Source organism: Cydia splendana, chromosome Z (genome assembly GCF_910591565.1).
Source record: "Cydia splendana chromosome Z, ilCydSple1.2, whole genome shotgun sequence".
NCBI classification, from domain to species: Eukaryota; Metazoa; Arthropoda; class Insecta; order Lepidoptera; family Tortricidae; genus Cydia; species Cydia splendana.
The window spans coordinates 45,521,041-45,544,537 of NC_085987.1; the positions used below are offsets into that span (position 1 = coordinate 45,521,041).

General features: G+C 36.1%; 1 protein-coding gene and 1 pseudogene across 2 annotated transcripts in view; both read right to left on the bottom strand.

Annotated features, from left to right (window-relative positions):
• LOC134804073 (probable cytochrome P450 303a1) overlaps positions 1-23,497 on the bottom strand; it is a 372,282-nt gene that overhangs the window by 14,435 nt on the left and 334,350 nt on the right. The gene's annotated exons all lie outside the window — the stretch shown is intronic.
• Positions 16,308-17,655, bottom strand: LOC134805153 (uncharacterized; annotated as a pseudogene).

Here is a 23,497-nt window from a genome sequence, read left to right on the forward strand (position 1 = left end):
CATTATAATTGGGAGACGATCCGTCTTTCATAAATACATTAATTTATTTATAGTTTAAAAGAAATGTGCGTGTTTTAAGTTTAAATTGCGTGCAAAATGACTCAAAGTTGGAGTTAAGACCAGATTGACGTTATCACAGGTTAACAAATACGTCCCATCAGATGAAACTCGACGGCATATAATGTCGGCACTACTACTTGTCGCCAGGATGGTCATTAAAACCAATTAAAGACTTCTGATTATTGGAATCAAGATAAAAATGATAAATGCTGTGGACAAATCCACCACGGACGAACTATGATATTCGAAAACAGCGAGATGGCACCTATAACCATCTACAAGTCTGCCTCTGAAAATCGTAACCCGCTATAGAAGTGAACTATGTTTAGAACTATAAACGTACATAAAACAAGTTGCGAAATATAAAATCAAGTATTTTGTGAAGTATGGCAAGTGAAGTTTTGTGAAGTGTGGAATGTATTGGGACAATTCCAGACTAGTTGGCATAACTAATAGGTTATAATAAAGTGACAAAAATGTGTAATGCAAAAGTGATTATAATACTTCAACTCCTACTTACTTGGGTTTTATTTGCTTTTACAACATAATCTTATTCATAACCCTAAGAAACAACAACTTTCCAAGTAGGCATTAAACTAAAATAATATTATTTTTGGAGCTATCTATATTTGAATTGCAATTACAACTACAAGTGCAATTTGTGTTGCTTCTAATAGGATCCCGCACCCATTATCAACATAGTATGGCAAAGCATCCTTTAGCACAGCGGTCTGCAACCTTTTAGCAGCCAAGGGCCACATAGTAGTTAACAAAGTAGTTGCGGGCCGCACTTTGTTAATATTTATGTCTTTATCAGACATTGACATTTGTCAATATTACATACAAAATAGCCATGGAGGCTCGCGGGCCGCAAGTTGCCGACCGCTGCTTTAGCATAAAATAAGAATAAATGCCTGAGGGATGCCGCTTTCCTAAGTAATAAAAAAAGCTAAAATATATATTACCGTGCCAAGGCGATACTGGCTGCCAAGCTTATTAGAGTAATTATTCTGGAAATATGGAACATACATGAGAACAACTGAGTTGTTTTAAAGGAACTTATAATATGCTTGTCAGATGCAGAAAGGAACAATACCCCTATCTGCATCTGACAAGCATATCTATTGACAAAATTCAAGGTATTCTGTAAGTAGGGCTCTTCCGCTATAGTCAAAAAACATTTGCAGTGACTTTAAAAATACAAAGCAACATTTATAAAACTTTAATACAACTTGTCTTCTTGTCACCTGAATTTTATTTGTGTTCAACCAGTCATACATTGAAATATATTTAACGCTAGCCATGTATTGGAAATAATGTTCCAGTACAGTACCTACTGATTAACCTACCTCAAGTCCCTATATACATAACATTTAAACCTAACATAGGTACCTAAATAGCCCTGAATTTGTCACAAGAAAAGGCCCTCGGTCTGAATAATTTTATTTTATTTGTTTTCCCTCCATACTGGCTTTTTAATTATTTATCTACACCCGAAGAAAATAAAATAGTTAATAAGCAAGTTACCTGTATGACTGAAAATATAATAACTGATAGGTAGGTACCTCCTTAAATATAATTGTAAAATAAATAAGTTCTTTATCTACTCTCCGGGTAACCCTTTACCTCCATTGGTCACTAAACTGCTTAAGTACCTAAAAAGGATAATAGTATGAAATGGAAAATAAAGTAGATAAGGTAACTAGCAATATATTTTCTTGTCAAAATTGAAATTCAGATAATATTTCTAATTGTACTTTATTTTTTGTAACAAGTTTCTTCCGGTTAATTTAATTGTATAATTTGTTGATTTCTTGAATTCATTCACTTGTGTGTAACTTTTATCTTGTATTCCATATCATATGGTGTCAATCTAACCTGAAAAGAAAGCAACATGATATTATTATAAGTCATCATATTCCTCGCGTTTGTCCCGGCATTTTCCACGGCTCATGGGAGCCTGGGGTCGGCTTGGCAACTAATGCTTAGACCAAGCAGTTTTAAATTAAAGTACAAAAGTAACTCAAATGCCTGCTACTAACAGTTATGCATTATTTTGTCAACAATATAATTGGAATTTTTTCCCTAACTATCGTCTTTGCTTCATAGTTGTAGATAGCGTAGTTAGCGCAAGTAATCACTTGTGCATGCTTGTGCTTAGGGCTCTGAAAGGACTGAAAGTAGGAAGCAGCTATAAGCATTAAACTAATAAGATAACTTACCGGGCAATGGCGCTCCTTGTTTGATTCCGACTTTAGCTAGGCCATTCAACAATCGTAGTCAGACATTTCACTTTAGAGTGTTTTTAATATATAACCATAAATATATTCAGGAATGGCTTATATTGTTGAATATTTAGATTTTAAATCTGCAAAGAAAGTGTAGTTCGCGCCTACAAAACTTTTCTCTTTGAGAATTTTGACAACTCAGTTTGGCATTTATGACTGGGTTGCTATATAAAATAAAAATTCTACCATAAAATTTTTGGTAGGAATGCGTTCATAATACGGCAATACGATTACCGATTAGTAATTTTAACGTCCTGTTATTTTATAGTTGGTGCAACGCATTTTATTTAGCAATCGTTAAGGCCCCGTTCGCACGGCAGCTTTTTCAACGCGCGTTAAAAAAGCGTTTGAATGACACAAATGGATAACCATGTATGTATTCACACGAAGGCGGTTTTTAAGCGCGGCGCTTTTTTATCGAGCACTGTTCGATTTTCGGCGTTGAGCGTTGGCGTCAAACTGAATAGACCATACGGAAATCCGTGTATCTGTTCTCACAAGCGTTGAAAAAGCGCCGGCGCTGCTGTCAGTTGGCTGTCAAGTGTCAATTTTTGGTGTCAATCGTCAAGATTATTATTAGTTTCACCTTAAAAATGTCAACTTATGCTTACAAATTCCTGAAATATTCAAGCTATATTAGTAGTGATAGCAAAAAAGTATGGCTTTTCTGAGATGCGTACGTGGCAGTACGACTCACAAGTGATTTTTAAGCGTTCATATGAACACAAATATTGGAAACGGTAAAAAAGCGCCAACGTCGGGTTTTAACGCAACGCTTTTTAAGCTGTCGTGCGAATGGGGCCTAAGACCCCCACGTCAGCGTTAAAATTTAGCGAACCGTGCTTACGTTAGCAGGTGGTTTGGTGCAACCCGCCCTAAAGAGGGCTCTAATCTAATATCACCATAAATCTAAAATTGGAGATTGACGCCAATTTCATTTCTGATCAAATCGACCGATTTGATCAGTCCCGTCTGGATACCGCTTTAGACCGGGCCGAGTCCGGGCCGGAGCTTCCGACGCTTACTTTTCTATATATACAGGGTGTCCGGTGGCAGATTTATGTTTTAAATATGAAATAAAAAAACAACGGCTTAAGGTAGAACATTTATTTACATCTATTAGAAAAGAGCACAAATGCGGATTTAGTTACTTACAAATTATATCCTCTAAATGAGCTCTGTGAACACGTACGCGTTCTTTGAAGAGGAGCCTCGCGTTTAGCACTACACGCTGCAGCATATCCAGCGAAATGTTGCGGATTTCATTGCTGATATTTTCTTTTAAATCAGCTATAGACCGTGGGTTGTTATTATAAACTCTGCATTTGAGGTACCCCTATAGAAAAAAATCCATAGGGGTCAAATCGGGCGGTCGTGGTGGCCACGTGATATCACCAAAACGGCATATCAATTTTTTAGGGAATTGTTCGCGAAGCACATTCATGGACACTCCGGCAGTATGGGGCGTAGCACCATCTTGCCGAAACCAGGTGTGTGACAAGTAAGATGGATGGATATGCTAGCAAATTTGGCAAAAAGTAATCCACTATCATTTGTCTAGAGTCTTCACTATTGACAGTAACCTGCTTAGCCTCTGGAATTCTCAAGAAAAATGGGATTCGTGGACTTTTTTCTAAATTCCGCTGCACACTCAATATGTTTTCCGGCGTCCGAGTGTACCGGCTGGGGCTTGGTCTTGGGATATTCTGGACCGAAGAAGTTGCGAAACCTTTGCACCCATGACCGAATCAAATTAACACTCGGCCCATCACTTATACGACGAATATTGAAATGTGAACAAAATTTTCGGTGCAAAAACTAGCGAATCGTTGCCTTTAAAATAGACTTCAATTGCGTAAACACGCTGAGATACTGACCACTGAGACATATTGAAAAGAAAATCCGCAACATTGAATTTTCTAATGCCATCGAATATCAAAATGTATTTGTTTAGTTTTTTATTGTAAATTGATTTTGAAACTAGAAATCTGCCATCAGACACCCTGTATTATAAACCCCTCACAATAGACATCAAAGGTCACTCGTTGACACCTCACGACCAGCAAAGAGGAAAGTGATCAATAATATCTACACGATCTCTATGGATCCAGAATAATAATCCGCGAAGGACTTTAATTGACATCTCATGATCAAGAGCCGGCTGATTAATATTCTATAGTGTTTTAAACACGATTTGATTTAGAATACTAATTAATTTGATTCATGATAAAATTGGTGACTAAATTGTGTACGTTTGGACGCTATATGAGATTGACGCCAATTTATTTTCTGATCAAATCGGTCGATTTAATCATTTCGTTTGGGCTGGCCTTCTACAATGCAAATTTTCATTAAAATGTATTCTGTAGTTTAGCCGTGGAAAGGTAACATATGGAAGACAGATGAGATGACCTTTCTTATTTATGTAACCATCAGCTTTAAGATGTAAATAATTTAGTATGGATTTGATAATAATTAACAAAAATATTGTCTATTTCAGTTAACCGGCACTCCATTCCGCTCCGTAGCTCGCATGCAGAGTAATCTACACTTGAAAGACCTTTCTGGTTTTTCTGAGGGCTATAACAAGTTCTCCAACCTGATAATACCTCTGTTCTGGGCCGAATATGTTAGTATTTATTAATAATAAGATACAAACAACTTTGTCAGTAGAAAAAGGCGCGAAATTCAAATTTCCTATGGGACGATTACTGGACAAACACCCTTCGCGCCTACATTTTTTAAATTTGCCGCGTTTTTCTAACGTTTGACGGAACTCTTAGACGGTTAGCCCCCATTCGCACGAGAGCTTTTTCAACGCGCGTTAAAAAAGCGCTTGAATCTGTCCGCACTCTAAATTCGATTTAACGACCAAGGCTTAAAATCGAAAATCCAACAACGCTTGATAAATAGCGCCATCGCTGTCGTGTGAATACATACATGGTTATCCATTTGTGTCATTCAAACGCTTTTTTAACGCGCGTTGAAAAAGCTCCCGTGTGAATGGGGGCATAGTTTCTTTTTAAATTTCGTGGCAAACTTCATCAGCCAATCTGCTGAAATCTCATTGGTTGACATATTAGTGTTGCCATGTAAATACTGATAATTTCCGTTAGGGGCTGTCCATAAAAATCATCCAAAAATCATGCTTCTATAATGACCCTGTTTCCTCCTATATCATGCTACCGTCATCCGATGTCCAAACCCCCCCCCCCCTAATTTGAAATGACGTAATTTATGAATAGCCCCTTATTTGGATTTTCCTCGAATAAATTTAGCTCGTTAATAGCTCGTTTCATTAGCTTAATAGGTGTTTATCAAATCTGTAGTATGACAATTACAGCAAAAGCTTAATAAACTGCTCAATATCATTCTGGAATTAAGTAGTGCCTTTATTTTATAGTAACTTTATTTATTACCTAATACCAAATTGCACCTATAGCTTAAGAATTCCGTGTGGTCTCGAAGCTTCCACTAAATTACTCAGTTTTTATTTTAAGATAATTTAGAAATTGTAAGTAAATGATTTTCTTTGTTTCAGAATCAAGAAGGCTTACCAAAGAGAATTCAGGGCACAATTTTTTTTATGACAGTTATTCTACCTCCTTTAACAACTGTAGTTTTAACAGCAACTTTATTATTAGCATGTTTTATTATATTTAGACAAATTTACATTCACAACTTTAAGAATGATAGTTTGAACTCCGTATTACAACTTCAATATAACCAAAATAAGGTTATAGCTAGTACAAAATGGTTTGCCAATGAAAAAGAAGTTTTCCTGAAGTCTTCTAGCTGAGTAAAACCTCTTTTACATAGTCCTATATTGATTATAATAATACATTTGTTTGATGTAAACGTGTCATTAGTGTTAATACAAATAAAAATCAACGAGTAAAGACTGAAAACCATACTCGCATTTACAATATTATAGCATGAATTATGCGCTGTTGTTATTATATTCTATGAACATAAATACTTCATTAAGTATATATATTTTTATAACTAGGTATCTATTCTATGACAGGAATATTTTGGAATACCTAATACTTATACACAATTTTTTAAAGTTTATATATCCAGGGCTAGTGTTACGCTGTGATTGTTCCTAAGATAAGTAAATAATTTGCTCACTTCTAGTTTTAAGGTGTAAATAAATGAATAAAAGTGAACCTCATCTTTTTTTTATTTTCCCCTAAATTGTAGCAATACTCCAATACTGCCAGGGGCGTATTTACCCTAGGGCCATCCGGGCCATGGCCCGGGGCGCCAACCTCCAGGGGCGGCATATGCCAACCCCCAGGGGCGGCATGCCGGATTGCATTTTGTTTTTCTTCCTTGACTTCTGGGGCGGCAAAACGTATTGGCCCGGGGCGCCAAATTTCAAAATACGCCCCTGAATACTGCCCTCTTAAAGCAATTGGCAGTAACTCATTTTTAGACATTTCGAGATATTTGAGAAAACGTGAAAATTGATTTCGCGTCACCTTAGGCTCAGTTAATTTTTACTGTGACTAATTTTTCATATAATCATGTGTCTTTTTTCATTATATATAGGGTTGTTGTCATAAAAATATTGTTTTTTTGTCGTTTATTTGAGATACCGCTATTACGCTACGTATTATTAGGTTTTATTTCTTAGTTGTCGCTGTTTCCCTTAGCGTCGGTATATAAAACTTCATACAAAAGTAAGTTTATATATTTTGGCTGCAAATGAATGTGAATGGCATACAAAAAACATATTGATATATTGTAATAATATATTTAATAGTCAAAGATAGTAATTTTAACTTAAATTTAAAGAAAATAAATCATTTTCTATGTTTTTGTTGACATGAAACTATGCGCTGGATACAGGTAATTCGTACCAAAATTTCATTCTATTGGAAGGTATTATATTTTGCATTGATTTTATTATATTGCGCTTTTTATTTTCGGTGATACCTGCAGGCTTATCCTTTTTCTTTGGAGGTGGGAGCACTTTTGAATTTAATATATTTGCACGCAAGATACATACAGTTAAAGGTTCGTCATTAAAATCAGTGTAATAAGTGAAGTAATAGCTTCCTCTATTAACTTCAACCTGGGTCATGTCACTGATATAAGGACGAGGACATAACTTTGATAGTTTGTATTGCGTTGTATAGTCCTGCCATTCGTAAAAATCGTCCAAGACTAATCTTTTGACGTTCACTTTTTTTCCAGCATTTCCAACAGCGGTACAAAAATCTTCAAAGTCGTAAGTTTTGTTTTTCATGCGTTTTATTGATAGTTCCACACTGTGGTGAAAAGAATCAGCAGACATAAATGTGTGACCAGATTCAAAATATTTAATAGTGATGTTCTCAACACTTATGTCATCAGAGTTAATAATATAAATTAAAGCTGAAAAAAATGTCCAGTTTTTGTTCTGTGCTGAGCAATTATCGACCCACAGAATGATGTTTTTAATGTCTCTGTGCAGCTTAAAAAACTGATAATATGCACTTATGATTTCATCCTTGGTTCTTCCAGATATTGCTTCATGCCAAAGTACAGGAAACACATTACAGGCGCGTTGATTTTTACCTGTTGGCGCAAAAGTTTCGTTGTATACAACAATCCTTTGTGTGAAAATAGCCGTTTTAAACATGTCTATGCGAGGCAACATAATGACTTTCTGTAAGTCTGCTGAATATACTACAGTATCACGATCCGCTATATCTGAATCCGCCTTGTAATTGTCTCGAGACTTTTTTGCACGCTCCATGTGCTTTTTCCATTTTATACAATCATCGCAATCTTCCACGATATTATCCTTATTATGTTCTTCATCATGCAAATTAAACTCTTCACATTCTTCACATTCCTCATGCCCTAATTTTACAAAAGCAACATTCATATCATGAAGAACCTGTCGGTACTTATCATATGACAGATTAGCGGCTGGATTTTTCTTTAAATAGTCTGCATGCAAAATCGTGATAGATAAATCACTAGGTAAATACAAACGATTAGGAGCGTGTTCTCTCCTATAATGAGATATGCATGGGTTAAAACTCATTATGTGTTCTTTAATCGAGGAATCGTCGATATTATTATGGGGTGCTTTACGTTTTCTTCCGTCTTCAGGGTGAAACGCAGTAAATTGGCTCAATGCAGTTTGTAAGGGCTTATCATTCGCTGCATTAAAACCTAAAGTCGTTAAGAAAAACGTCTTACACACTTCTCGAAGACTACCATCGTCGCATGTTAAAGAATACTTGTGAGTTTGTTGTCTTCGATAGTCGCTTGTTGAAGGCTCATTTACAGTTCTTTGTTTTACTGGTACTGTTGCAGTATGATGTAACATGTAGCATTTTCTTTCCTTGTCATCTAAATTCCAAAAGCTTTTATTTAAATTTTGGCGATGCGTATCAGTAAAGTTTTGACTACATAATTTCTTGCAAGTACATGCTGGTTTGACATCATGTTTCTCTTGTTTTGCTTTTTTCTTTGCCTCTTTTCGATCTTTAAGCGACGTATCATATTTTTTTCGTTTTCTTATTGTACCAGATTTTGTAAATTCTTGTTCTGATGCTAAACTGACACTGTTTGTTACATCACTAGTAACATTTACATCATTATTTATGTCACATAATTCACTCTGCCTTATTTGTGTATCTGTCTGATCGGTTATAACGGTTATTTCTTCATGTGTATCCTTGCGTTGTTCATTAGAATCTAAATCATTTATTCCGTTATTGTTGCTATTATTTTCATCTGTTGTATCTATTGGGGTTTTTTCAACTTTGTTGTTACTGTTATTTTCGTAAGTTTGAAGCACATCGGTTATTTTGTTGTTATTTTCTTCATCTAGATGTATGTTTCCGTTGCAATTATTCAAACGTTCATTAGTTACAGATGTTTCATGTAGTTCGTCAGTTTGATATATAGACATATTTATATCAATATTTTGCAGACTTCCTATATTAGCCACCAAAACATCGCTGTCGATTGAATTAAGACCGATATCATTTTCTTGTGAAATGTTATTTACAGTAGATAAATTCATTACGGAGTCAATTTCATTCATCTTCACCGGAGTTAGCATATGGAGTGACTTTGTAATAGGTGTGATATTGTTACAGTTTTCCAGTGTCTCACCCTCGTCTACTAGCATAGCACATGGCCCGGCAAGATTGGTGTTTTGATTTTCCGAGGGAAGCAAAATGGACATATCGTTCGTAGTTTTCTTATTATCATACGTTTCATATGTTAATCCGCCTCTTAAAGATGAGAAACTCTCATTTGATTCATCACTGATACTCGGAAAAAAATCAGGATCAACACTCTCTATATCTTGCTTAAGTTTTAGTGATGTTTTAAATTTTTCTCTGAGCAGTTTATTATTCCTGGCCAACTCCATTAACATTTTTATTTTTCTGCTGGACATCGTAAATCTGAAATATATGTATTTTTTTTTTTCAATATTTTGGCCCGAAAATCGCAACGTACCAAAGAGTTACATAAGGTTGTGCACCTTTATAGTTCGTTTTTTTAGCTATAGAAATAAGGTAAACAATCTTGGTGTGTCTTTTAATTGAAAAACACATTTTAAAAATATATTACGGCAAATATGTAACAATTATGAATCTAATACGATAATTTATTTTCTTCTGCTTTCATAAGTAATACGTCACTGATTCTTAAAAAGCGTTTTTCAATTAAAAGACATGTCAAGATCGCTTTCCTTCTTTCAAGTTCTTTCTAATGCTAATAAAACGAACTACAGATAAAATATAACATTCATATTAAGGATGACTTAAGCTAGACCGGGCCGGGGCCGGGACGGAGCTTCCGGCGCTTCGTTTTCTATAAATCAATTAATACTGCGTAATTAGAACATAAACGAAATACTTATAGGTAGATAACTAAAGACATCCTTTAATTTTAACGTAATTTCAAATATCCGTTTTTGTATCCGACAATAGTAGATTGTTAACCAAGGGTTGAAAGGCACCCATTTCTGTCGAGGTAGTTTGGCGCTCGAACGCAGTGAGAGCGCCAATAGTCCGAGACAGAAATGGTGCCTTTCACCCGAGTTAAACACTCTACTTTTCATATCGAATGCGAGGAAACCAAACAAGACAAGGCAATTTCGCAAAATCAGTAATTGAAGTACCCATTAGACCAACGGCCATGATTTTTTTCCTTAGGACTTACTTGCAATCGGAGACTTTACATGTGTGAAGATTAATAACCCCTAGCGAAAATCATTTAGATTGCAATATTTAGGAAAACACACATTTTTTAACAAACTGCAGTCATTTTAAAATGATTTGTTCATTATAGTATGAAAATCAGCGGGATTGCCTCTTACTTTTTAATTTTATACTTTTTCGTTCTAAAAGCCGCAACACACTACCGGACCGCACCGCGACCTTGGTGCGCCGCACCACATAATAACATAATAAAAGTATATTAAATAACAATTTAATTAATAATATAAGAACATTTTATGTTGTATTTTATTTTATTTCATGAATATAGTGCTAAATAACTTTAAAAACCAATTTAATATCGTACAAACGTTTAACTGTGGCTGTATAAGATTCTGCCTTTGCTCATTTACGCAAGTGTAAGGTTTAAAAAAATATATTTGGTGTATTTCTTTTGGTTCCCGCCTTATGAAATCGAGTAAATAGAAAATTCAACGAAAGAAATCAAGAATAATATGTTTTTAACAATTTACTTACATAATTTTTTATAAAACCAGGATCAACGTGGGATTAGTAAAATTAAACAATTACCAATTGTTCCAGGCGAGGAAATAAAGACTATTTTTCCATTTTGTTTCCACCCAGTTGTTCGTGGGACGGGGACGCAGAGGAGTACACCACTTTTCTGCGCTAGAGCATAAACGTATCACTTTCTGCGCACCTTTTAGAACAACAACGACCCACTTTCAGAGCATGAGATATGAAAAGATTATTTCGTACTCATACCAATACCGATATTATAATAATATTACATGATCAAACGAACTTCAAAGTGAAGTTCGATCAGTATTATATAAGTAAGCTTCATTCGAAGATATAAAAACCAGGTAGTCCTTTAACCTACTAGGCAACTCATCGCATGTTTAAAGTGGGTAGAAAAAACTTTAACTCGAACAGGTCTATCCCCACTTTTCCACCTAGCCTTGATGGGTAGTAAGGCTTGCCGCCATTGCTCATTATTTTTAGAGACTATAAGTACTTTCTAAAGCAAAACTTTCTTTCTGGGTCTATGGGAGGGAGGGAAATTATATCTTCGAATGAAGCTTACTCATATAATACTGATCGAACTTCACTTTGAAGTTCGTTTGATCATGTATTATATTTCTTAAGCTTCATTCTTCAGATATAAAAACCAGGTAGATGTTAAGAGTTGAAAGTTTTGCTGCATTTCGCATGCAATAAAAAACTAAATTTTTATCCAATTATCATCATATATTTTGAAAATCTAGTTATAGGAACAATTATCTATGAGGTACAATTATTCAACTATAATAACAGTTAATCGTCATCCGGAAGGCAAATGGCTCTGGCAAAATTGCCTTCATCAATCAATTGGCGATGGTAAAATCTAGCGAATGTTTCTGATGTTTTCGACCAGCCTGCAGCTTTCCGGATAGCATCGAGCGAAATGCCCGCGCGGTGTGCAGCAGACGTCGCAGCATGACGCGTGCTATGTGCGCTAAATGTTGCGACGTCAATGCCGCTCTCGCCAAGCACTTGCTTAATCCACCTGCTAATGGATTGAGCAGATGCGTTTTTGTAAGGTCTTTTAAATGTTAATAAAAGATTTTGGACACTTTCATTTCTGAATTCTGATGTTACATAAAGATAATCTTCTATAACAGTCGCGGGGCATATGTTTCTGTTATCTTGAAAATATGGTAGAAACAAAATTGGTTGATCACGACCCGCGGCCGATGTTTTTATTATATCACGAATCATAATCTTAACACCATTTGGGCTTACATTAATATTTTCTATTTTAATTAATGAAAGTGTCTGTACTCTGTGTGCAGTACATATAGCTAACAAAATCGACAGTTTTTTAGTTAATTTTTCAAGACCAATTTCCCTGTTAGGAGTCCATGAAGCAATATGATTTAGGACCACTTGAGGGTCCCATGTATTACTATATTTAGGAATCATGGGTTTTAATTTGTATACACCTTTCAATAATCTTTTAATTTGGTCATCTGAGGTGATCCTAGATCCAAGTAGGAGCGACAGTGCGGATCTATGACTATTTAATGATCCGTATGATGATCCTTTATTAAATTTTAAAAAAGTTTTTCGAAAAGTTCAACATCTTAGATAAAAATCAATACGGATTTAGGAAAAACCACTCAACAACACTAGCGGTTTATCAATATATACAGAACATCTTAGGTCATATAGACAATAGAACATATAGTATAGGACTTTTACTGGATATGACAAAAGCGTATGAAAAAGTATCACACGAAATTTTACTCTGTAAATTGTACGGGATGGGTATACGCGGCACTACATATAATTGGTTCAAATCGTACCTCGGAAACCGTAAGCAATGCGTAGAAGTAGACCACTTCGATGAGGACCGCGTGGAATTAAAGACCGTGACGTCAAATTTGCGTCATACTACTTGTTCAATACCCCAAGGAAGCGTTTGTGGATGCCTACTATTTCTGGCATATATTAATGACCTGCCAAAAATACTCAACACAGACACAACCTGCGTTATGTTTGCTGACGACGTCTCTCTATTGTTTAATTGCAATAACAGCTCCGAATGTACATCACAACTTCAGAACATTTTTAGTTCCGTACAGAAATGGCTCGGTGAACATAACTTGGAAATTAACTTGGAAAAGACCAAAATCATACAATTTAAGCCCACACAAAAAAAGCCATTGGAACTAAGTTTAGACACTGCCACATGTAATATAGAAGAGGTCGCGGAATTCAATTTGTTAGGTATAACCATAGATTCCGGTATGAATTGGAAGACCCACATACAAAACATAAAAACGAAAATGTCAAAATTTGTATATGCCCTAAGCATACTAAAAAAGAACACAAATTACGAGTGTGCATTATCCGCATATTACGCATACGCGTACGCATGGCTTCGGTATGCTGTAGTCCTTTGGGGTGATAGTGTCGAGGCCGAACAGCTTTTTATAATGCAGAAAAAGTGTATTCGAATTTTGGCGAATGTGCGTATACCAGATAGTTGCCGTCCGTACTTTGTTCGTTACAAACTTTTAACACTGCCCTGCATCTATATATTGCAAGCTGCTCTTTTTGTTCGCGAAAACCCTCATTTATTTGAACCAAAACAGGATAAGCAAACAACTAGAGCACAGTACAGGAATAAATTGCAGTTACCCAAAACGAACTTACAAATGTGTAAAAATGGTCCACATTACAAATGTATCCAAATAACTAATAAAATTCCTGACTCGATTAAGCAAGAACCACAAAATGCGATCTTTAAAAATAAATTAAAAAAATTATTACTAGATAAATGTTATTATTGTGTTAGTGACTTTTTTAATGATAATTTATAATTCTTATTTTATTATTATTTATTGTGACATTGAATTTTAAATTATTGCATGAAATGTTTTTATATTACTTTGACTATTGATAAAAACTTAATGTATGGAATGTTATTTAATTTATCTTTTGTTGACTTTTACAATGTTACTATTATTAGACTTTTGTTTTTCTTATACACGCTAATTATACGGTAAATATATTATAATGAAATGTTTAATAGGTATTAGCTAGTAAGTTAAATGTTGTGTGCCCTAACAGGGTGTCATGAATTGGCCAACTTAACTGTAACATCTTATTATGTAATTTATGTTCATGACTATGCAATAAATGAAATATGAAATATGAAATAAATTCCTCCGTTAGAAATGACAGAACAGCAGAAATCGAACCCCTATAAAAATCTATATTATTATTTAAACAAAATTTCCACCACATTTTATAAGAAACGTCATACTGACGTAATGTATTTTTCGAGATAGAAGCTAGCATGAGACTCAGTGACGCATCTGGGGTTCCTCTACTTGAAAACGCGCTCCGGAGAGCTTCGCGGCCGCCAGGGTAAACTGGGTCAATTTCTGATTCCGAGTTCTGGAACAACGAAATTGATCAATGTGATTATTTGGGTCAAAATATATTATATCAGATATTATTAATCTTAATAATAGCGGGAACCACGGTTGGGACGGCCAATACGGGAATACTAGTATACCCGTGGCGTTGTCATATATGATTTTATGTAAACACTTGAGAACGAGTGCGAAAGGCGGAAACGCATAAAAAAATGTATTGTACCAGCTAATTGTAAAGGCGTCAACGGTAAGAGCGTCAGGGTCTGGTTTCCATGATACATATGTCTGACATTTGGCAGAGGTACGAGAAGCGAAGAGGTCAATTTGTGGCAATCCAAAGTGTAAGGTTATCTGGTCAAAAGCTTCCTTACTCAAATTCCATTCAATATCTGGATTAATTGTTCTGGATTCCCTGTCTGCATCTACATTATCCTTAGTGTTGATGTAAGACGCGAACAACCATATCTTACGCTCTTCGCACCACTGCCAAATAGACCTTGTTAGGCTATTTAAGTGGGGGAACTGGATTCCTCCCATCCGATTGATGTAACTAATCGCGGTGGTATTGTCGACACGTAACAACAAGGCACAGTTATATTTATTACGCGCAAAGCATTTTAGACCTAGAAAGACCGCTAACAATTCCAAATAATTTATGTGGAATGTTTGTTCTTCGTCTTTCCATGCGCCGTTTGCACACACACCGCCGCAGAATGCACCCCATCCAGTACGCGACGCGTCTGTAAATATTTCCAAATCGAATTTCGAGTTACCTAAATGACAAGAAATTTCATAAATATTGTTACTCCACCAAATCAAGTCAGGTAAAATTTCAGACGAGAGTTTTACTTTTACTTCATAATCCCGATATTTTTGAATAGCAAGGAATTTGTACCTTTCGAGCAACTTAGTATACAACCAGCCGTATTTAGCTGCTGGGCATGCGGCTGTTAGTACTCCTAACAATTGAGCATACTCTCTTATTGTGCAAACAGGTAATTTAATAAACTTTTTCAATAGCTGTGCTATGTTGTTACGTTTCTCTAAAGGAAGGGATATTGACATTTCCACTGAGTTGTAAACAAAACCTAGAAATTTACAGCACTGTTGGGGCTGTAAAGAACTCTTGCTATAATTTACAACAAATCCTAAGCACTCAAGTAGACGAAGAGTCTCTTCTACGTTTTGTTTACATTCGCGGTAATCCCTTCCAATACATAAAATATCATCCAGATATATAGTCGATGTAAATCCTTGTTTCCTTAAGTATGTAACTACTTCTTTCATGATTTTGGTGAAAGTTCTAGGTGCTACTGAAAGTCCATATGGCAATGCGGTAAATTCGTATGTAATATTGTTATATTCGAATCTCAAATACTTTCTATCGGCATTAGCTATAGGTACTAGTAGGTATGCCTCCTTTAAATCGATGGTAGCCATGAATCCATTTTTAGGAATTAATTTTGAAGCGGTCCTAAAGTCTTCCATTTTAAAATGGGATTTACCAACAAACTTGTTAAGATTTTTTAGGTTGAGAATGAACCTATAGCTACCATTCGATTTAGGGTGTAAAAATACCTTTGATATAAACTGATCATTGCTTTGTTGACATTCAGTAATAGCACCTAAATCAATTAAATTTTGAATAGCTAAATTCATTTCATGATTCTCATGGCATGAAAATGAATTGACAGGTTTCACAGATTGAATAATAGGCCCGGTAAACGGAATTGGAAATCCGTATTTTATCCAGTCTAATATGGTCCTATTATTCGTAACATTGACCCAACAATTATAAAAAGCATTAAGCCGACCGGCGTGTACCTGAGTTACTGTCGCGCTGGCGCACGTGGCCTGGTGTAAGCTGTCTTGGGCTGCGGCTGCGCGGGGGTCGGCGCTGCCGGTCTGTAAGCTGCCGGCGTGCTCCAGCGTGGCCCGCCGCGCCCTCGTCGGCTCGTCGGTTGGAAGCGAGCGGGCCTCGTCCAGTTTCCCCGGTACCGAGAGTACGATGGACCTGCAGTCTGAAATGTACTTGAGCTGGCTGGGGTCGTGACTGTCTTTTTAATCTGAGAGCTTTGTTTTTCGATCGCCTTTGATGCCTTAATCTTTTCTGAGAGCTTACTGCTGAAGAGGGTCTCGTCTCTCTCGACATCTTGAATCAGATTGAGAAAGACTTTGTCTAATCCTGGAGTGACCAGTTTTACTCTGGCCTGCGTTTCTGAGTAATGTAGGTCAGATAAAATCCGACATCCGTCAGATAGGATTTTTATCGCTTGTACCTTACTTTGTTTATCATCGGTCGTTAGAAGTAAGGTTATGGCTCTGTTTATAGCAGATAATCCAACGCCTAACTGCTGTTGTTCTGCTTCGATTTTCTTGTCGCGACCTCTTGCTATGTCTGTAACTGCCGCAGAGATTTCGGCATTTAAGGACGGTGCTCTTAATAATTTACAGTTTTCTGGTATACTGTACTCTTTTATGAGTTTGTCCTTGGCTTCTTTGTCCATACCTTTACGTAATATAGGTGACCATCTTTGTGCCAAGTCGGGATGGATATTTTCGCCATATTTTGGAGCATCGTCTGTGGCCTCCCCAAGAGCTGTCAGTAACTCCGCGTCCAGTACAGGGGCTGTCTCAATATCACCTGCCTCCGCTTGAGGTTGCGGTGGCGGTTCTTCATTCGAATTTGGGACAGGCATTTCCAATTCTTCGTTATTTTCAATCACCGGGGCATCGTCGATAATATTTTCGAGGTCTAAAAATAGAAAATAAATATTTTTAATTCGAGGGTAGGCTACAAATGTTTTTACAAATAAAACCCATAAGGTGTTTTAAATATACTATAATATTTATGAGGTAATGTTATACACATTGCTATCGTGTTGACTCGCGGCCAACCCCCAAGCTAGTTTTACCTTCGTGACGACTCTCGGCCGCCCCCCAGGTTTATAGTTACCGACGTGGACTCACGGCCCGCGCGGCACTAAATGCATGATATTTGACCACAAAGTGTAAGTTTTTACAAAAATAGTTACACTTACCTGATTTTTCTTCAGAATCTGAAGAATCTGATAGCACTGGTATAACTCGGCGATTTCGCTTGAGTTTCTTTTCTTGTATTCTTTAAATTTTACGCGTATAATGTGCTATCTTGTCCTCTGCACTACTTTTAGGCATTTTGTAAACGACTTCGAAATAAATTATGATTTTACGTGCGTTCGTTGCCTCGCAAGAATAAAGAATGAGCAATGGCGGCAAGCCTTACTACCCATCAAGGCTAGGTGGAAAAGTGGGGATAGACCTGTTCGAGTTAAAGTTTTTTCTACCCACTTTAAACATGCGATGAGTTGCCTAGTAGGTTAAAGGACTACCTGGTTTTTATATCTGAAGAATGAAGCTTAAGAAATATAATAACCTATATAAGGTGCTACTTTATTAGTTGGAGATATTTTAACAGATGATACTTTTAAACAACTAACTTTAAATAGAAATTAAGAATATTTAATTGAAATTATAATTTTTTTGTTTTCATTTACCGAACAAAAAGGAAAACTGCAAAAGGTTATTAGGATAAAGTGGCCAGACAGGTGTTAGGTAAAATAGGTAAGTACTAGAATCTGTTCAATGAGTTCGTATTTAATAATCACATTAACAGGGTGTTTTTACGTAGCAAATTAGTTTTTCAGTTTTCTCCAAAAAAACATTGTAAAAGCTATATTGTTTCATACTTAAATATACTCCAGGAACCGAGTACTATCAGCTGTATAAATATCTGCAACTAATAAAGTAGCTCTTTATATAAATTATACTAAACTCACCTAATAATCCGATTGTATATGTATTTGTGATCCATTGAAAGTCGATGAATTACAAATGATAAAAACTGACTCTTACCTTAACTCTGTTCAATTAAGCTGGTCACTTCACTCTTTAATCCACTTTTTTAGGTAATTTCAAAGAATTATGCAAATATTTCTCCTCACTGTGTTAACAACAACTCGTATTGACAAGGAATCACTAGATAGGTAGGTACTAATTGCACTAAGGACGGTAGATATCTTGCGTACAGAATACTTAGCGATATGGCCGTAACTAAAGATGCGGTCAATCGCCTTCTGATAATTCGTCTTAAAAAAATAGTTTTTTGTAGCAGTTTGGCCGTAATTGACTATACTGCTATATACCTTAGCAATATTAGACTACTGCTAAATGCCTTCGAAAACTGTGGGAAAATTGAGATATGCAAAATATTCTTAGGGGTTTTTAGTCATGTTACAGGTAAAATACGAGTATTTTGTTTTGTACACCTTATGCAGAATGTTTTAAGGTAGACGATGGTATAACAAACTCAAAAGTGCTTTTTCTCAAAAATGGACGGCAAAGTCGACTTTGCCGTTTAAAAAATAGGTTGCGAAGCGCGTAGTTTATGGTCAGTCAAAAATTAAAAAGTTAAAAACATTGCAGTCTCGATTTTGGGACTGCAATGTTGCATACAAATTCCATTATTTGTCGAGTTCCAAACTTTTTAAAAGTTGAAATGGCCATATCAAATGAAGGCACAGCCCCATTAAACAGCCAAACAGATGATTAGTACCGCGACTATTTAGCTGTCTCAAATAGGTTGGCGTATTTTCGGCAGAAAAATACACTTCTATTTTTTTATTAAAAAATTAAAAAGGCGGCAAAGCTAATTTTTCAATTGTTTCTACTTTTTTCTGTGAAAATATATACGTAAGAAAGTTGCTTTTGTAAAATATTTCTATGATATTTATATTTCTTGCACCATTTTTGAGAAAAGCACTATATATGACTCGGCTGGAAGGCTACTTGCTGGCTTCGGATTCAATTAAACGGACTCCCAAGGTCGTCCGTTTAAAACGAATCCTCAGCCTGCAAGTAGCTACTTCCGAGCCTCGACAATAATGTACTATTTTTTGAGATACCGCCAATTGCTTTAAGAGGGCAGTATATACTGGTATCATTATTGCGTTTTGTTTCTAAACTGCATTGAAGCAGTCAAATATCAGATACTCTTACTAAAATAAAACTAAAAACGAGGGCACATACAGCTTCTTTCAATTAACAATAATTGTGATATAACAACACCTTAATCTTCATGCATATTTTATTTTTATTGTTAACAGTTTGACGAATATTTTATTTTATTTCTTACTAAACATTAAACACACCCGTTGCAAAAATGTAAAAACGAAACGCTTTGAAAGTTGATAAGTTGATATTGTTTAGATTTTTGCGGCGGTAGGTAAGCAAAATTTTCATGCGATTGTATTTCTCGTGCTAGCTATACAATCTGTAATTTCTCTGTAATCTAACGATGATTCCGAACAAGAAAGTACAGAATTCTAAGAGCAATCAAGCCCAAGCAAGTCCATGGCTACTGTGCCCGTCGAAGAGTTTCCCCGGAAAGTATAACTATTTCAATGGTTCAACCGGAGAGACCGCGTGGAGCCTTAGAGATACAGATGTAAGTTGATATAACATAATTACAAATAGCCTGAGGCTTTATAGTTTTACATATTTCGTGTATCGAAACGGAACTTAGCAATGCGCGCCCCGAGGAATTACGCACCTTCATATTCGCGTTTATAAATTGATACCTACGTAAATCCATGATCCAAGAAACCTAAAATGAACATTTAAAATCAAAGTAGTCCATCTTAAGACGTCTGTCTGTCTGTCTGTGGTCTGCTGGTCTGTCAACTTCTTGTTGAAATGTTAAAAATATTAAATTAGTTGGACATAGGTGCATTAGTCTTATCAGGTTCTAAATGGATTCATTTCAACTAATAATACAATTTAGCAGGTTTTTTCACAAACTTCAAAACTTCAAACTTCAACATTTATGCAGCAAATAGGCCACAAAGGCACTTTTAACATTAAATTTACATTAAAATAATAAATGTACCCGTGAATTGGTTCCAGCAGGCATTCTACATGACATCAAATCTCTCCAAATGGCCTCTATGTGTTGGATCCATATCCCCACACACGCCTTATAAATGACCGGGCTCGAAAGACCCGAGAGTTTTAAAACGAGATACATCAACAATTATAAAAAAAATGAAATCATTACTACACTTAAATTTGAAAATAATGCTTGTCCACAGAAAAACTTGAAAAAGGGCCCAATCCATAGAGTAACAGATAAAGCTCACACCTATCCTGAACCTTTGTACCCACCCTTAGATGACAGTCCCAACACAACAAACTCCTTCTTGTCTCTTAAAAACACTGGCAACACATTCACCCACAATGCCTATGTCAGGCCTTCACCCGTATTCGGGCAAGCGGTGTTCCCAAAATATGTCCCACAAAACACTGGCAACACAGCCACCCACAATGCCTATGTCAGGCCTTCACCCGTATTCGGGCAAGCGGTGTTCCCAAAATATGTCCCACAAAACACTGGCAACACATTCACCCACAATGCCTATGTCAGGCCTTCACCCGTATTCGGGCAAGCGGTGTTCCCAAAATATGTCCCACAAAACACTGGCAACACATTCACCCACAATGCCTATGTCAGGCCTTCACCCGTATTCGGGCAAGCGGTGTTCCCAAAATATGTCCCACCGGACTTTACACCCAATTTTATATGGGCACTAACTCCTATGTATGTGCCGACTCAAATGCCACAACACAGGCAAATGCTGGATCAAATAACACAGACGCATGAGCCAGAGCAATCAATGTTTGTCCCGTCTTTACACAGCCGTTTTCAAGCATTGAAAAGACCAACGTTCCCTCCAGAGTTCCAATTTCAGCCGTTTAAAGAAAAAATAATTTTTGCTCAAGCGTCAAACTTTGAACCAATTACCAAACCTAAGATGAAGGATGAAGCTTGTCAAACATTCGTACCGAGACCCCAAAGACTTAGAACCCAATCAGAAAGCGATTCAACACCGAAATCAGCTCTAAAACCAAGCAGGTCTGTGGAAAATCTCTCATTAACTAAAGATGTGGAAACATCAACTCTAAGTCCTCCGAGTAAGGTTGAGAATGGAAGTGATAAGTTCAGCAAGCTATGTAAGAATGATTTGAGGTTCAAACTGGTGGCTAAAAATAAAAAGAAGAAAGTGGAAACGGTGGTGGGAGAGAAGCCAGACACATCAATAGGTTTTTTTTTTAATACTTATCAGTTAGTACCTATAGTCTGTATCTTTAGGTATATTTAAATAAAAGTAAACAAACAATTTGTACATTTTCGGGTAGTTATAACATTTATTGGTTAATCGACCAATTACAAAAACACCTGGATCAGTTACTGAATGACCTGACTTTAACCTACATTATTTGATCATGTAATGTTTTCATCTACCCTCAAATGCCTTAAGGAGCCATTTGAGGGTAGATTTGGTTTACCTTTATTTAAATACCTAAAGAAACAAGGTAATACTTCACGACTACATCATTATTACTATTAGATCTCATAACGGGGGTGACATTGTCACTGCGTGACAAAACCCCTTTAAAAAAAAACAGATTAAAAAAAAAAGAGTATACCTATTTGACATTGAGTAAATATTATGATTTGTAATTGTATCATTTTCTATGTAAGGTCTAGTATCAGTCATACAGTTACATAAAATATGTGGCATTATCTATGAAAAGGGACCTTATTGTCGATGGCGCTAACGCCGCACAGCGTCGCGCGGCATTGTATTTATATCGGAGCATCGTTAGTAATGCTAATGGCGTAAGCGCCATCGACAATAAGGACCCCTTTCATAGATAACTTCACATATAAGGTTTTATAACAGCACCATCTAGTGGAAAACTGCTACTTTTGATATAGGGAATAGGAAATTTGTCATACTATTTCATAGGAATCATCATTTTCTATTTCCAAAATGAAAGTTTCACTTTTCCAAGTTTATTTCCGCATCTTGCATACATCTGTAAGTATGTGTTTGATAGTCCAATCATTGACTACTTTTTGTAGACCAATCAAAAGCAACTAAAATACGGGAAGGCTTACCACCAGAAGGCATATTGCCAAAGAAACGTGTGACCTTCGACCTTCAGGAGCCAGGGGCCAGCCACACCAGCTCTGAAGATGTACAGGTAACTGACCAGGTATGTAAATTATGTAATTATTGCTGTTAACCACTATTGTAACTTTTCTCTTAATATCGACAGTGGGGAGACACTCCTCCTTTCGGGTAAACTCGGCCCCGTTCGGCTCAGCATTGCACATTGCTCCGAACAATTGTTAGGGTTGGAATGGAACCAGTTGACGTCCTTTTGCGTGCACGACCACAGATAAGATAATGACTTGAATTTTGACAACCCTAAATAGCCGAAAGGGATAGTGCCGTACAAAATATATCAATAGTTGATCGATCATGTTAACCGTGAAGTTATCGATAGACGATCTATCGATTTCAATACCTAAGACCTATAATAACAATAAAAAAATTTTTTTTTTCAAATAGACGTTTTTATATAACTGTGTGAGGTGTGCGATAAAGGGTACTAATTGTTTTTATCAAACTGCAGGTCACGAGATGATAGACGTTTTAAGTAAAATGCAAATCTCTATTAAACTTGTGTGTCCAGTCAAACCATCTCGAATAATAAAATACCAAAAGTAAAAAACAAGTAGTTACATATTTTTAATTTGTTTAATCACGATCAGAAGACAAATTAGTACTTAAGAATGATGTATTGATGTATTTTATAACCGCGGCGGTAGGTACAGATCATGGGTTGGGTAGTGTGTAGCGGGTTTATATCACAAACTTTAGTCACAACACTACCCATCATAGGCAATTGTAGAATTTAAAAGAAACAAAACCGTCATTCCATCAGGTCCTCATAACCTAACTTATGAACCCATTTTAAACTTTTAATTGAATATCCAAGATACAGTTATATATTTATGTATTTTACGGAACTGACCGTTTCAATAGTGTATATGTGTATGGTTTCAATGGTATTTGATGAGGTGGTGTAAAAATTCAAAGAGAAACAGTGATAAAACAAAGTTACGTTGTTT